This window comes from Armigeres subalbatus, chromosome 2 (genome assembly GCF_024139115.2).
Source record: "Armigeres subalbatus isolate Guangzhou_Male chromosome 2, GZ_Asu_2, whole genome shotgun sequence".
Taxonomy (NCBI): domain Eukaryota; kingdom Metazoa; phylum Arthropoda; class Insecta; order Diptera; family Culicidae; genus Armigeres; species Armigeres subalbatus.
The window spans coordinates 174,401,808-174,420,095 of record NC_085140.1 but is presented as its reverse complement, the minus strand read 5'-3'; the positions used below and the strand labels follow the sequence as shown (position 1 = coordinate 174,420,095).

General features: G+C 38.5%; 1 pseudogene; it reads left to right on the top strand.

Annotated features, from left to right (window-relative positions):
• The first annotated feature begins 16,269 nt into the window (after positions 1-16,269).
• LOC134215515 (uncharacterized) lies at positions 16,270-18,004 on the top strand (annotated as a pseudogene).
• The last annotated feature ends 284 nt before the right edge of the window (positions 18,005-18,288 follow it).

Here is an 18,288-nt window from a genome sequence, read left to right as displayed (position 1 = left end):
CGAAGCTAATGCACATTGCTTCTAAATCCGTTAGAGTTAGAAAGACTATCTTCATGTGCTATCCGAATTATCTTTTAGGTTATTATTATGTAAAGATTTAAAAGGGTAGTCAATACAGAAGTTTAATTTGAAACTGGCAATATTTCGTTGGCGCTTCGAATTGAGTCCAATCGAGTCAAGCATGAGGTACTGAAGATGTCTTACTGTAGTCGAAATAAGCATTCGTCAAAGGTACATCCAAGTGGTGGAACAAATGGAATTGTATGAACTGTCTTTATGGCAAGTAATTTTTGTAGAATTCGGCAATATTCTGGAAAATTTTGATTTTTAGGTATTTAACTATGTTTATTTCTTATACACTAGCGCCGCTAAGCGATTGCTTAAAAACTAAACTTGCTTGCATCATGATTTGTTTTCACCACACTCCGAACAACTTCAGGAATACGGCAATATTCTCTAAAAGTTTTCGGAAATATCTAACCCAGTTATGGTTATTTCTTATACACTAGCACCACCAAGCGGTTATATCTAATCTAACCCGCGTTGGTCTTAATGGTTTTGACCACCCGGAACAATTTTGTAGAAGGCGGCAATATTTCAAAAAATTAAGTATATTTTGAGATGTTTAACCTATCAGGCTATTTCCAATACACTAGCGCCGCCAAGCAGTTGTATTATTAACTAAACTTGTTGCTCATGATGGTTTTAATCATCCGAACATCTTTGTAGAAGACGGCAATATTCTTAAGATTCTCTTCTCAACTATCGAAATATCTTAACCTGAGGCTTCACTATGCCACAAGCGGTTGTATTTCAAATTAAACTTGTTTTCGTCATGATGGTTTTGACCAATTCGAACAACTTTGTAGAAGACGCCATGCCCTAAAAATTCCAGATTTCGAGATATCTAACCTATCAGTTATTTTCATATGCACTAGCGCCGCCAATCAGTTGAAATCAAACTAAACTGACTCATCACAATGGTTTTGATGGATGAATAACCGAACAATTTTTCAGAATGTAAAAAGGCACATTTTATTTATGCGTTACTCTATATTTCCAAAGATGGTTTACAACGGCTGGAGTGGGTCGCCAAATTTGCTAACCGCTATTCACCGAAGGTTGTATTACATCAAACCCGTTTACCAACGACTGGTGCGAGTTCGCGTCATGATGGAGGTTGCTATTTTGGCTTTATTACGCACTGGTGACTGTCTTAGGAAGGAATGTATGGAATCTAAGGAATACCAATATCTCTAAGGCACACATAAAATATATATAGTTTGCGAGGAGTTCTGAACTCTACAAAAAATCTTTTATGAGCGCTAATGATCCATTTAATTTGAGTCAAATTAAAGTCCAAAGTAATCATATCTTGAAACTATTACTTATTTAGAGAAATGTGTCCGTGACATTTGCTGGAAGCTTGTAAACATTTTTGAAAATCAGGAGAATTTTAGAATTAACAGTGGGATACCGTTTCTCAAGGAGTTAATTCTTAAATTCACCTAATAATTCCTTTTGAAACTCTCTCAGGAACTCCTTTAAAAATTATTTCCATAATTTATCTTAGAATATCTCCAGGAATTCCTTTGGAAATTCCTTTACAAATACCCTCAGATGTTCCATAATGACATACTTCAGGGATTTCCTCTGAAATTCCTTTAAGAATGAAGTTGGATATTGGAAAATCTTTAAGAATCTCCTCGGAAATTCCTTTGGCTAACAGCGGCTCCCCAGGGCATTCCTCTAGGCATTTTTCATTACTGAAAAATCCTTCACGAATTCTTTCGAAAATTCATCCACTGAAAACTGAAAATGGAAAAGAAGCTAATTTCTTTTCACAATGCGCTTTTCTAATCACTAACAACAACCAAACGATGGTATGGACAGTGGGTGGAAATTTCTTGAGTGTTGATGTTTTATATGGCCTCTGATGATCCGCTGGGCTTTCGTAACCGGCGTCACTGAAATTGAGGATTAGAGCCCAGCCCGTAAGTTGCACGATTTTATATCTGTCCTCAGGATTAGTTGGTTTACCGATTTTGACAGTTCCTGGCCAAAATTAATTTCTTCCAAATAGCTTAGCGCATTATTTTTAATAGTTGGGCAAAATCTTTAGAAAGCCTGTCGTTCGATTGAAACGAAAATCTCCGAAATCGGTTTAAGATGGCTTAATATTAGCTGCATTTCTGGACAACTTTTCGTGACGGTCCAAAATGAATCTGCAGCATGACCTCCTGTATATCTTCCCCGAAGACGTAACTTCTAAGTTATTAAAAATTGGGGCTGCTTCGCTAAAAAATCATAAGTACAGTAAATAAAGTAAACATAGGGGAAGGGGAGACTTTGATCACCCCTTTTGATGAGGACTAAAGTAGTTTTGTTCTAGCGTATATTCTAGTATAGATCCTCTGTAATAAAATGACCTTTATGTGGTGAGTTATTGGATTGACAACCTTATTTATTCTGCAGGGCGGTTTGTATGTTTTGAGCTCTGAAGATTTTTTATTTATTCCAAAAATTTAAACAACTTTGCATAACAATGACCAAATGTTTTCGTTTTTTCACAGCACAAAGCCATAAATATGCTAAATGTCACATTCCATCAAAGTTTGAAGGTATTTGGATTTGAAGGCAATTGATCCCCTGAAGGCGTCACCCATACAAAAATTATGGGTAATTTCAAAAATATAAATTTTTCTCTGCGATTCTAATTTTTGTAGATTTGATGATTTGATGGTACACAGAAAAAATATTTATTATATAGTCTGTGCAGAAAATCAGTATGTTTATTTATTTTTGGCTGTGATACATCGGAAATCAGAAAAGGATCAAGTCTCCCAGTCTCCCTATAATAGTAAATACGTTAGCATAATGAACGTCAGGCATAATGGACGTTAGGCGTACGTACGTAGGCATAATGGACGTTTGGCATAATTCTGCCTTTTGCGTTAGAAGCTGTTTTTAATACCAGCCACGTCCATTATGTGCCTAACGTCCGTTGTTTGTTCATTATGCCTAACCTGCTTATAAATTAGTGGCTACTAAAAACAGGTAATTAACTTTAATTGAACAAAACCTGATATTTTTAAAAATGTATCGGGGATGTAAATGGGAATATTCTGGCCTTCAAGAAGTGTATCCATACTTCACAAGATACATACTTACTGATTTGGTCATAGAAAGCTTTCAATTAAAAAATGTGGGCAGGTCATTCTAATAGCAGACATCAATTGAAAAGCAGACAAGTGTTCCAGTCCAATGTGAACCAGAAGGAAGACGAAGAGCCAAAGGATTGTTCACTGAATAACGTGATTACTATCCATTTATATAAAAGTACAGTATTGCTTTGTATTGTCCTAAGGCTTTACATACGCGATAAAATCAAGGTTCTGTCTTATTTAGGAGTTAGCCATTTAAATCCTAGATGATTGATCAATTGAATCAATATCCCAAGTAAGTCATCTATCGGCACTAACAATCTGTGAGAAAATATAAAATATTATCAAATTAATTTTCACTGTATTTGAACATCAACGCACATTTACTAATACAATAAGTCCAACCGAAAAAATTCAATTTGCTTTGATCACTTTTTGATGCAAAAGTTGGCATGAACAAATGGCGTGAATCCTATATTTTGAAATGGTCACAAAATTAATAACATTTTTTCCTAAATTTTAACCTCAACGAACCTCAATAGAAATCATTATTCATTATTCACTACGGCTGACTGAAGTACTTGTTCCAGTTGGATCGCGCTGTTTATAGCTTCAAATATTTAGAACATTTTTAAAATACATATATAGTTAAGAAATCCTCTGCCGTTCATCATCAATTGAGTTTGGAATAAGAACAATAAGTAATTTTAACATCAATGAAAACCACAACACCGGAAGTAAATCAAATAGTGAATGCGTATGGAAATAGTCATTTGTTGAAATATAGAACATTGATATATTTTAGCATGCGCACTGCGGCGTGGAGGCTGAGAGGAAAACTTTGGAGATTATAAGTACAAAAATCTCGATTACTCAATGACCAAACGATAATAACAATGCTGTTTTAGCATAAAGTGCAGAATTTGTTGGCAGTAGCTTTGTAATGATTTCAGTGAATGTCAATCAGCCGTGTCATAAATCATTAAATGGAACCCACATTTGGTGTATGCAAAAATAATGCCACGCATACTCATCTTGCAAGAAAGAAACAGGACGAAGACATAGGCCAAAAAGTAGCCCCTGCCGTACAAATAGTGCCACATGAGCCTACCAATAGAACGTTAAATCAATCAGAAACAGATGCGCAAACAGAAACTACAAGCAGAAGGTATTTGTTGATTGGTAACGAAGCCCGTTGAGTCTTGTTTTCCATTAAAGTTACGAAATTCTTCATATACTCCTCTATATGTGGTTACCTGACATGTTAACGATAGTTCTTCCATGCAACGAACGGACAGACCATCGTCGTAATACTCCCAAAGAAAAGAAGTCAATGTATCCAGTGCATTAAGTGAAGAATGGGGCATTCAATCAAGTTAACTGCCAGCGTCGTTTATATATCAGCGATACCAGTGAGTGCTACCAATCAAGAAAATGCCCAGAGCGAGTGGAAAATGTTCCTATTTTCAGCTTCTTTCCGTTCATGTTACCTTTAGACAAAGCGTTTATCAGAAACGGTCAAAGAAAAGCTGTGCGCTGAGAATCAATGGCTGAAGAGAGTGTCTCAAAGCTTCGAACTTGCTTTATTAGGACATAGATATGGGTTTTTCTGAGTTTGAATTCCAAGGATCTAATATCTGTAAAATTTGTTTAAATTCTCCAATATCCCAGAATGTTTTTGACTGTCACTGAATACTTATATGTTTTTTACAGATCCAACTGAGCAAACATTAACAATTGTACAGTGTCGCACCAGATGAATTAAATAATAAATGCCTCTGCATCGTATGCTTGTTAGGGTGTCAATAAAATTGCTTTAATTAGGTTAAATTCTTCATTACCGCTAGATGTTGATTTGATATGAACGCATGCAGTTTTATTTTAATAAAATGCATAAGTAGTGATAAACATTAGTCCATTGAAATTTGATCATAACTATTCCTTCACTTTCGATGGATTCCTCCCTAGGCATCAATGTTAATTTATGTAAGTACACGTGTTGTACACACCTGGTATATTTTACTGGCTGTAAAATCTCTTATTGCATTCAGGTCGGAAGTCATAATTTATCTACTAATGAACGAGAATTATAAGTTCAGTGAGAGTGTTCCTCTTTTTGATATCACGGAACAGTGAATAAAGATTGAACTTTCCCTCAATTACTCTTCACAAGCATTAGTTGAACAAAGTAACATTGAGATGTTTGAATTAAAGTAGAATTTATTCTTCGTATACATTCCACCTGGAATTTCCCAGCTGTTTAATCAAGCGTTCACAATTAAAAGCTAAAGCAGTTAATAATTAGAAGCATTTCTATGTCTTCCATTGCATAATAAGTGTCATCTCGATAATGTTTCCTACTCGCAATAAGCATGCTAACCAGAATTGACTACTAGCTGGTACAGCAAAGAAATGAGCTACAGTCGATCGAACGTAGGAATTGTTTGAGATAACGTATGTAAAGCAAGCTACGTGACGAGATACCAGTTATCTGGATTATCTATTGACAATTTTGCCAATGCAGGACGATAATACACGAATCCTCTCAACTTGCCCATTACCTCGAGGAACCCAGTTGTCGTTAAAGGTGTTGAATCCCTTCACGTTCTCAGTATTCCTGAAACAAAGTGGATGTAAATGCTGCCCCTCGATCGAAATTATTCGCATCGGATTACGAAGCAAGTTTTTGAGTTTCAATTTTGAGAACTTCTTCGCGGTCGTTGATTTCACCAGGTAGATCCAGACGAATTTGGTAAAAGCGTCTACGACGGTGAAATGTAACGATAGTTCTTCTTAGGCGTTGTTAGCAGATCAACGTGGTATGTCGACAGTGGAAGATCATCTCTTGGGGATTGGATGTGCAGTCTCCTTTTCTCCCGGCCTTCTAGGCTCCCAGAATGCATGATGCAGTTCTCTATGAAACGTTCTAGTTTTGTTGTAGACCTTCGTTCCAATACTCACGCTGGATAGTTCTTCATCTTATTTGCCTGAATGTCCTTGCTCGTGGGCTTGCCGAATTGGTGAATACTCATCACACGGTACCACCAGGCACTTCACCGCGGATACTTGTAGAGCACCCATGGTCACATAAGTCGAAATTCCCTTGCTCAGAGCTTATATAGCCGCAGTCTTTAGTCGTTACATTGGTTTGCTTTCACTTGCTCGATCACGTTGTTTTGCAGAATATGCACCGCTGATAGCGGCAAAAGCATCAATAATCAACATGCTTCATGCGAATCCCTGGGCGATGCTCATTGTAGTCATATCTTCAATAGCAGAGCCCATCCTGCATCTCGGTCATTTTAAACCGGAGCAATCGGTCGATCTGAATGATACCGGCGGGTACACCTAAACTTTTCAATGCTGTCGATTGCTAAAACTTCGAGTCGTAGCTTGGGTAGTTAGCCTCGCCGCTGAGTTTTCTGCGTAGTATTGAACTGGATGGAAGTTATTATCTATCGCATCTTGCTGCAATAAAACAACTGCATAGTCGTCCTGCTGGCATCCGTGTGCAGCTCCGTCACGCTGATGATACAACGCCAAAGTTGGTCTTCTAGAAAGGCATCCTTAATCTCCACGGATCATTTCTGCGCAGGACCAAACAAGAATGCAGCGTCGTTTCTCACCAAATCATCACGGTTTTTGATGGTTGAATAATTGGTATAAACATCCTGAAGTATCCAGTTAACCCCAAGTATCGCTGAATCTCCTTAAGTTTTAGGCTCCAGGAAATTTTTGAACTGCTATTTGTTTTGTTGATGTTGGTTTTGATCCATCCAACTTCGATCAACAAGGTATTCTATTTTCGCATCAGGAAATTGACACTTCGACCGTTTATTCTCAACCCGTTCTCTGCAATTGCCAATATCATGGTCAACTTTTCTAACGGCTGTTGCTCATCTTCCCGGAATGAGAAGGTCGTCAATGTGACGACGACTGACCTTCTTTTATCAAATCCGAAATATGTGTTTTATGTATCGCTGAAAAACGGTCAGGATGTAAGACCAAATGGTGTGACAAAAACTCGTACTGGCCAGTAAATACAAACGACGACATTTGACTGCTGTCAGCTAGGAACATGAAGGTCAAGTTGAAAACACCCGCGCGTCTTGTAAGTCGTCAGTAATCCTCGATTAACGGTGGGGAAATGATCGCGGACCAAACTTTGTTCAACCGCCGATGGTCCACACAAAGCCTTCTAGACCATCTCTTTTGTGAGCAATGATTGACTGTGAACTCCGATGTACCTAGTTGAATGATTCGATTTTCATTGATCTAATTGATGATTTCCTTCTCAAATGGAGCCAGTCGACGGGAAGCTCGAATTGGAGTCTCATCTTTATCTGATCTTCAATTCGACGTCCGATGATGTGAAACACGGGGATTGTAGTTGCTTATAAGGTCTAGTGTTTGTTCTTTTTGTTTGGATTATTTATATCGAGGATCTTCACTTTGGTCTGCGAGTATCACGTAATGCCAAAATTGTCATCTTTGAAAGAATTGCGATCCTGTTACCGATATTACATCACCATATAACAGCAAATTGCGACCAGCAACATCCTGTTAAGGTGTTCCATTGATATGACACTGAATTTCAGCGGCATTACTGTATCAGATCTCAGTATCGTAGCTACTGCCGTTCCCAAGGTCCCACAGGGCCACTGAGGGCTAACTCCTGCTTTTCTTCTTCGTTCAATGAGTTCAGCCTGTTATGCGTCTTCACGAATAAGGAAACGGAAGCCCCGCAGTCGAAGAACACTTTAACATCTGCACCGACAATAACAGGAATGTCCACTATCAACCACAGATCTTTGATTCACAATTTTACTGATCCTATCCTTCGGCATTCTCGCATAATATGTCAGGCCTCCTGGCACTTATAACCAGACTGGACGTCTAACTTCTGCAGTACCACTTTTGGTCGATATGCCTATCGCGATATCCGACTCGGCTTTGGTTTCGATCCGATGTTTGCATAGATGGAAATATCTTTACTATTTTTATGTTTTGTAAATGCGTAGCTTCTCCTTGAAATCGATTGTTTTTTGCCCATAGCACGTTTTGTCCGCACTGTTATCCACTATGCCGTTCACTGTGTATGATAATCGCCTCACTTCCAGGTCAGCGACCTTAACTCTCATCACTAAATAGTACTCGAACACTGTTTCATGGGAACTTCTTCTCCTTTTCGTAGTTGATCGTGGATTACTGCACTATTTTCTCGACAGTGTAACTCTGCCACAAGAAATCCTTCAAGCGTGTTCAATTTGTAATATGAGCGCACTGTGTTTAATGAAGATTTCGCTAGTCCTACTAGTTTTCTTTTGCTCACAACGTACTTCCTTAATTCCGATAACCCAATCGACTCAGCCATTTCTCGAAATCTTAGAATCCACTTCAGTACTGGATAAAGGTCAGTATCGGAGAACTCGTTGAACCTTGATTCAACTTCCGAAACTCAAATTGCCGGTGGCGATTGTATTCGATTCAAAACGGGCGTTTGCTGTATCACCACGATTACACGACTATTCACTGATCATGTTCGCTACTTCATCGAAAATCATCTTCATCCCACACCGGTTGCCACGTTGTCCATCACCATGTGGACTTACGGTGTCCAATCTGCGTAATCGACCGTTCACTATTACTCTCGAGAGAGTGTTCACTTTCAACATTTCGATAGTCCTAAGTCCATCTCCTCGCATACAGGGAGCATGTTGCTGTGGTGTGCTGGATACGTGTGGACGAGCTCGTTGCAACGTAATCTATGTAATCTGTAGTTTGCTCGCAACGTATTTCAATTCACCGCACTTCTTCTTAACTGGGTAGTAACGTTCGCCAACGTCATATTTGAAAATTGAGGCTGATCTACCAGTCGCGAAGTGTTATCATTTGGTTCGCATACTGATGGTGCCTATAAAGGAGGAGGAGGAGGATGAGGATTGGTGTAGGATTCTTCTTGTAATAGCAGAACAGCGTTACTGTCTGAAATCCTCCTTATTTTTCCAGTGGTATTAGTTCGCACATATTGGAACGATTAACGCAGACGAACAATTGATTCTTCTGGTACAGAATTATTGGTTTGCCCAGAACCACGTTTTTCTTTGCTCACTCTACTCAACTCAACCCACACGGATTATAGATAAATGACACATATCACTAATTTAGGTAGGTGGTATTATCACTACGGCTATGAACGACTTTATACTAGCTACGATGATAAATGTTAAACACTATTCACTTGATGGGCTACAGCCGATGAACCTACGCGAATGGAGTATCCTTCTCCACTGACCTCGATCCCAGGCCACAATCGCTTCCAGTCGCCCTGAACATTGAGCGCCTCAGGTCCTTTCAACGCAAACACGTACGCGGTCCTTCCACGTTTTGCTGGTATTGATCGGAGTCCAACTCGCTGTCTCCCTCTTAAAAGGCGCAAAGTTCTTCCACGGCACGGCGATCAATTCCGATAATATCGATATCGTCCGCAAATCCCAGGAGCATATGGATTTTGTGGATAATGGTACCGCTTTCGCACACAGCTCCCTAATCGCCCCCTCGAGCGCTATATTGAACAGTAGGTTCGAGAGTGCATCATCCTCGTTTAACCATCTAAGGTAACAAATGAGTCGATATTTCATCGCGTAACCCTTACACTTTGATTTCGATCCGTCCAACGTTATCACGAATCAGCCGTATCAGGATTTGTCTCAGGGTAAACATTTGATCCGTCGTTGATCGGCCCTCACGAAAACCTGCTTGGTATTAGACGAAGGACCTTCAAGCGGTCTCAATCTGTGAACAGAATACGGGACATAATTTCGCCGTACGCCGAATTAAGAGGGCTATTCCTCCGGTAATTGGCGCACTGTTCAGCCCTTTCTAAAGAGAGGCAATGAGGCCGTCTAACCAGCTAGCATGCATTTTCGCTCCCAATTGTTACGAATAATATGGTGCAGAACTTCATAGCTGCTCACTGCCATGTTTGAGAAGTTCAGCCAGCTGGTCCTCCGCAGCCTTATTGTTTTCAGCTCTTTGACAGCTTTTTAACCTCATCTAATGTAGGTGACCACAGCTTGTCCATCGTCGCTAATATATATTCTGTTCATCGATGCACCGTCACTTCTCCATTCAACAAAGTCTCGGAGGTTGCTCCACCTGGCAGCCACTTCAGTTTTATCTGTCAGCAAATTCCCTGTTGGTCGTTGCACATGACGGAAGAAGGCGCTGTCTTTCTCCGCACGATACCTTCGGGAATATCGTTACCGAATAATGCGATCTTACCGAACCAGCTCTCTGCAAGTCCATAGTGAGTACGGCAACTAGTAATTTCATATGAGGAATGCTCTGAACAATTGAAAATAATAAAGAAAAGAGAGTAGAGAATAGATTTACTAGGATGTTCACTTTGCTTTTTCTCAACATATCATATTTTGGACGAGAATTCAGATTTCATTTTGGCCAAAGATGATAAGCATATGAACTTTCTAACAAACGGTTTATTTAAGCTATGTCCATTTAGAATCCGAATTTATTTGTTGTATTGCAGCGGCTATAGAAAGGACCGCTGCAAGAATGATTCATTGGCAGTATTGATTTTCTACTCCGCCATTCGCTAACATTCTGGCGCTATCTTATATGCGCAAATAGAGCATGAGTTAACCCCAGAAATTTGTATGGCGAAAGACATCGCAGCTTTCTCAAAATAGGAACTATTCAAGAAAACATTTGGTACCGGTATGTAGGAAGGTGTACGCCTACGCCTACCAAATATTTTTTCGATGAAGGCTTAATTTGAGAAATCGAACCTAGATGCTCGCCATACTGATTTCAGAAAGTTAACTCCTAGTGTCGCCGAATCGCCAAAGCAGGCGATTCATCTTTACAGCGGTTTGTCTACCTCAATCTCCACTCTGGCTGGTATAAATTTCACTAGTTTCAGTGAGCGTCAAAATCATTCCAGATGAAAGCGAAGGGAGGAAAAAGTCTGCACACCCACGTTGATAATCCTGTCATCGACGATAGAACCTACGGTCAAAATGGATTTTGACAAGCTTCCTAGTCAAAATCTTCCATGTGACGGCACGAGGAGCAGTTCCTGCGAAGTAGAGCTTGTTTTAGAAACTTGTGAAAAACGGACGATTGTGGCAGTGGATATGCAACGAGGGCAAAAGACCTAGCTCTTCTTCTTCTTGGCATTACATCCCCCATTGGGAGCTGCCTCGCAGCTTAGTTTAAGCACTTCCACAATTATTAACTGCGAGGTTTCTAAGCCAAGTTCATTTATCGTATATCATGAGGCTACACGATGATACTTTATGCCCAGGAAGTCGAGACAATTTCCAACCGAAAATATCTAGACCGGCACGGGAATCGAACCCAGCCACCTCAGCATGGTCTGCTTTGTAGCCGCGCTCTTACCGCACGGCTAAGGAGGCCCGTAAAGACCTAAGTGTTTATGACGAATAAGACGATAGACCTGAAGCTGTATGAGCGAGGAATGTCTCAAAAACGCATTCGACCTTCCATAAAGCCCATAGTAAGGTCCCGTGAGTTTGGCCAGATTTGAGTGAGTTGCCACTACAGCCGGGAAGTCATCCAGTGGTACCAAGGATAATAACGAAGATTTCATCGATAAAACATAAATCCATGCAACTGCCCACAGCCCGGCTCCATCGAGATATTTTGGGCGTAATGAAGGAAGCTAAAAACAGTGGAAAAGTGGAAAACAGCTCGAGACGCGACCTAGATGACCAAAATGTTGAACAAATGTTGCCAAGTTGAGAGGTGTGCAACTTGATGGAGAGGAACAAAGAAGAAGGTGCGAATTTACTAGACACAAGAAGAAATTATTTTGTACCAATAATTTTTCCTAAAGTACAGTAAACTACTTGTTTTGATGTATTTATTTATTTGTGGGTCAATCCGTTACTGAGATACAAGAGTGTGTATTATTCCGGATTCTAAATGGACATAGCTTTACACTACATCTGCTACTAATAACAAAAATATTTATACAGTTAAAATTATAGGAAATTATACGCTATGTGAAATATTAAACGCTTATTTTTTCGTTCAATAGCCTTTAATTTCACATCTAACTTTCTTTGGCAGGCTAATATTAATAGAAGCCTCATAGCACTAACGACGACCTGTATCTTAAAAAGTGATGGAATAAATGATCGAATCAGAACCTTTTGTTACATTATATATGCTGTGACATGTTTACTACTTGTAATCTTAATGACATCAATCATTCAAAATAAACATACAACGATAATTTGTGTAAGTGTTGACGACAAAATTTGTCTGAGCGTGTAATATGAGTAAAATTGTTCCCCACTGTGTTCGAAGAAACTCTATATCGGATCGAAAACAACACGCTTTTTATCTCAGAATCGGCAATTCTTCGCTTTTTGCCAAAAAATCTATCTGCAATAGGCTTTATTATTATTATTTATTCAGACTAAGGGGCGAAGTCTGTGCGGTATATAAGAGTCTTCTCCATTCGGCTCGGTCCATGCTCACGTCGCCAACCACGTGCACTGGAGGGTCCGCAAGCACTTCACCTGATCGATCCATCCTGCTGCGCACCTCGCTCTTGTGCCTCGGATCGTTGTCGAGAACCATTTTCACCAGGCTACTGTCCGACATTACTGTAGTCACCGCAGTCGTCCGATTTCGCTGAACGATGGATGGTTCTCCCAGCTATGCAACTCTGTGGTTCATTCCCTCTCCACGTATCCGCCATCTGCACCCACCATAGATGGTACGCAGCACCTTTGCAAGTGCGCTGATGTCCTCCACGAGCATCTCCAGGTCTCGTGTCCGTAGAGGACACCGGTCTAGAGCGTTTTGTAGATTGTCAGTTTGGTACGGCGGCGAACTCTCGATTTCGTCTTGCGGAGTCCAAAGTAGTACGATTTCCAGCCACTATGCGTCTCCAATTTCTGCTGGTATCATTTCGGCAGTCACCAGTACCACCACCTCGATTTCGTCACCACCATACAACTTGCGGTGTGCTCACATTGTCTTCTTGAACCCTTCTATCAGTATTTCTCTGACGTGTTGATGAAGTCCGATCCGGCTTCCTCTTCAGTCTGATGTAGCTTCCTCCATTTTCTCAAAGTTACGGCCATAATATCTATGTCGTCGGCGAAGCCAAATAGCTGGACGGCTTTTAAAATTGTACCACTGTGTTAATCCTCGCTCTTCGTATTACCCTTCAAAGCGATGTTGAATAGCAGACACGAAAGACCATCACCTTGCCGTAACCCTCTGCGGCTTTGAAGGACTCGAGAATGCCCTCTGAAACTCGAACTACGCACATCACCCGATCCATCGTCGCTTTGATCAACGTGCTTTATCCGAAATCCGTTTTCGTGCATTAGCTGAAAAAATCTACTGATTTCTATTTGGACCTCGGGCAAGGAAAATAGCGGGTAAGTGGCTATAAGATCGCAGATGAATCGATGAACGTTTTGATGGTAACAATGTTCTAGGAAGATGAAAGGCATTTAAGGCATACACTAATGCTACTTGATCATGACTCTTAAACTACCGAGAAAATCCATTACTTTTTTTTATTTCGATGGATTTCAAACTAAAACCGTTTCTAAATTTATCATTGATGTCAAAGGGAATGTTTTGAGCAAATAAATAATTGTGTGACATCGAAAACGATTTGAATATTTAAATTAAAGCCAAATTCTAATTTTCATTTGCCCTTGAATTTAAACATACATAGGGAAGTGAGCATATTTGAACAACATTTTGAAAAGCTATTTTAACTGTTTTAGATGGTTGTCTAGTGAGAAATAACTTCGTCATTCATATATCATATGGATCTGAATCAGTTGCAGTTGATTGATGTTAAAAAGTATTGTAGCAGTTAATTACCAAAGTGTATTTTGATTCCGTAAATTATCTCCGCATGAAGAAGAGCAATGGCTATAACTATGCGATGTTCTTCCGTTTACAGTGCATATAATCTATTTATTCTACAATAGGTCAACAAGATTTGCCTTGTGTATTGTTATTTTCAAACTTCGCATCAAATTCTCAGATAAACAAAGTGCGTAACACATTAATTGGGAATTTTGTTCTGTTATAAATTAAAAACACTGCGCATCGCCTGAATGAAAACGTTTCTTCTGAGAAATATTTATTAATACGAAAAGTGAATAAATATTTTCTTATCCATTTGATACATTTGGTGCAAAAGTAAGCTAACGGAAAACAAGACAACAAGCCAACTAAACAGTAAATCGGCTGTTGTCTTGTTTTCATATCTACAACATAATACCTTTCTTCTTGCAAAAATAAAGTCGACATGCAACCAATCTCTATCCATGATCTGAAAATACTTATGTTCAGAAATAATATGAACATCTATCTACATTCCTCAAAATAAGTTTCATTCAACAGTAGAAAATAGAATAGGTCCCATCTTCCCCGTTTGAAGGGGTAAGTGGGTCCCAAGGTAAATTTATTTCTAGCTCTACCAATATTTTTGTAATTGAATAAATGGCTTCCAACCCTACACTTCAACAATGGAAGCATTTAATGATGTAATCGTGTTTAATGTTCTTAAATACCTTGTTTTATAAGTATGCGTTAACAATTTTGCTGAACTAGCGTTTTTAGGTCCCACTTGCCCCGGGGTACCTTACTTGCAACTTGAAAATATTAGATAAGATAAATTATCTTATCCCAACAAATATTGGAAGCTGTAAATCGCCCAGTAGTCAAAAAGAATTCTTCAGTCAAAAACTAGCTTTTTTCTGAATCGATTGATTTTGTTGTAATAAGGTATTAAATCGCGCCATCGGGGTGACAATGGTCTGGGGAGTAAAATGGTTCAGCGCTCACTGACAGGCTGGAGGTCGTAGGAAAACGTTCAAAACGGTCTCTTATATTTCATGCCTCTCTCAGATACATTCAATCTATTCCACAAGCATTCTGTCTGTCTCTAATTGATAATTAAACTGAAAATAAACTCAAAATGACATTTCAATAATTATCGAATAACCCTTCACTGCAGAGCAAGATTATTTTTGACAGATATCGAATCATTTTCCATCGATCCTATTGAATTCTGGGTAGCACCAGCCATTCTTATAACGGGTAGTATTTTTAATTTTCGAACCGTCACTTTTAAGTTTAATTCTCCAAATAGACAAACCCGTAGTTGAAACAGTGACATCCCCCACGACAATAAGGACTATTATGAGATTATTATAAAAGATTATAAAGATTATTGGTATGGGAAACACATACAGTACCTATTTCCTATCCCAACAAACATAGGAAGCTGATAGAGTGCTTATTAAACTAAAAATAGTCTTCTTCAACTAAAATACTGACTTATTCAACTTAATTTGTTTGTTGGTATGTATGTAACTGTTAACCTATGTATGAAGTTTCGCATGGAGATACAAGCCGTAAATATGTTTCTACTAATCATATACAGCCATTCAATTTGGATTAATGCTAACAAAACGTTTGAATTCAACTTCCAACTAACTATTATGCGTTTACTTATTCCACTTCACGTATTAAATGAAATAAATACTATAAAATCTACAACAATCTTCCCTCAGTATCAGCATAGCACTGCACGTTTAATGTGTTTTTTTTTATGGTTTTTTGTTTGACTAATACAAATTGTTTTTGTTAATGAAATATATGTGAGTTGATATATATATATATATATATATATATATATATATATATATATATATATATATATATATATATTACACTAATTTGTTTTAATCGTCCTTATAGTCGATGGTTAGGTATGTAATGCACATATAAATCTTAAAATTAAAATTTATGGATTTTCGCCAATAAATAGTCCAAATTAATTATCTTCATTTAGTTTTTTTACTCTATTAAGGTAACGACACAACGTCCATTAAAATGATGCGCAGTCTCCATAGGAACAAACGAGGGTCTGCGTGTGATATTTACGCCTACAAACTGACAGCATCCAAGCAGGCAGCAGACATTCCACTCACGTGCATGCTGATAAGACCGGAAAATGTAAACAAACTGTTTGTTGTGATTGGCAATAATATTGTCCAGAAGTAAAATAAGCGAAATGGTCCGAGCAGGAAAAATTTCTTTCTCACAGAAACTGGTCGTCGGCTGGTGTTCTATGGATCAACGACATTGACCATTGGGCGTTTGCAGGACATACACACGATCGAATAGGATACTATAAAGAGCTCTTTCAAGCGTAAGCAAGTTGTGAATATCGATGATTTTTTTTTTATCTTAATATCTTGATTGATTAATTAAGTACGTTATAGGGTATTCATTCATGTTTTGAGTAGTGCAAAAGTGTGCCATGGTTTAATTTAAAACGAAATAAGCATATCATTCGTAGGTAATTGACCAAATCAGTATACACAGCATATTTAGGCATACTGAAAGTCATAGATTGATAAGGATATAGTTCATTCAGTCATATTATTTGAGTAGTAAAATTAGGGCGATTATAATATTTTGAATGAATATTTTGCCATTGGTTTGTTATTGATATAGGAAATGAGTTATTTATGAGCTATTTGCTAAAATGTTATTAGCTTTGTTCTTTAGCAACTGTATCAAAATAACAACATCCAATTTGCTATTCTATTGTTCATATATTAGGGAGCGTCACAAATTACGTAACGCTTAGAGGAGGGGGTTGAGGAAGGTGACGGCCATAAAATTTTCAGATGTTTCATACAATGTGACATAGGGGAGGGGGTTGAAATGCCATTTTATGTTACGTAATTAATGGATCTTCCTCAATGGTAAAATTTGTTATTCTTCTGCTTTTACTCGGAAAATCTCAACATTAAATCTATGCATTTTATCGTATATTTCTAAAATATATTGCAAACAAGTTTAAAACTATCAGCACTATAATATTACCTCATTTCTGATTGATTTCTTTGCAGAAACGGAGAACAACGCCAGGTATCGGATAAACTTCAGCAGCGTTTCAATCGTGCAGTCAACTCTGAACCTTTCCAATATCGAACGGAAATACGTTTCCCGTTCATGGTGTATGGCTTCGATGAAGCAACGCAGGTTCCATGAAAGCCCGCTTCGGGGTGTTGTTGGCATTCCCATTAACTTTCAGTATGATAATTCAAATCGACATCAGAAATCCGATATGTTGATCGGTAACAGGAAGGTGACTGGGCTTCTGAAGGAGGAAAGCTTTTGGACGAATGTCTGATACTATCGAATGTTTTGGAATCGCTCGTGAGATATTGACTCTAAACACCAACAAGGACTGATCCAGGCTATTATACCCACCGTCTCATGGTTTTTCACTTACAGTGCCGCATCATCAATTAACCAGAGGTGTAATTTATGAGACCGCTCCGTACGTGCTATGCTAGTTCGATGTTAATCGTATTCAATATTAACGCAATATATTTTTCAGTTGCGATTGATGCTCTGCGATCTGTAGCTTATTTGGCTACGGTTTGTACTGTTTTCACAGGACATGACTGAGATTTACTACGATACGGATGTTGATAACAGTTAGCAGCATTGGGCCCAGAGGTGGTGGATGAAAGGATTTTACGATAAAGCAAAGAAAATGTTGCTGTTCGTAAGCTGGGAGTGACGACCTATACTGCGAAAGGAAATGTGAATTATCTGATCTGCCAGAAAGCGACACTTAACAATTAGGAAAGAATTTTTCGTAACAGATTATAAGGATTTTATTCCTGTTCAGGATAAAAGTTAAATCATTTCTGTTAATATGAATAGAAAAAATCAAACACCTAAATGATACCATTTAATTTTTATTAAAAGAACTTATTCCAAATATATTTCTAAAATATATTTTAGTTACTAGATAAAGATTGTCGCTTGGTCCTTTGTTCGCTGTCCGAACATTTGTACCAAGCGTCAAATCGTATGATTTTCCTTTTGACATTTAGCCCCCATCATCGCCGGCAAAAGATGTTCCGGACAGGACAAACTTTATCTTGTAACTAAAACATCTTTAAATTTCTAAACGATTCAATTGCGTCTAGATCAAGACAAGATTGTATTCTGAAACAAATTTTCTTTCTCGTACAATTAAGTTTATCATTTGACAATGTATTGTATT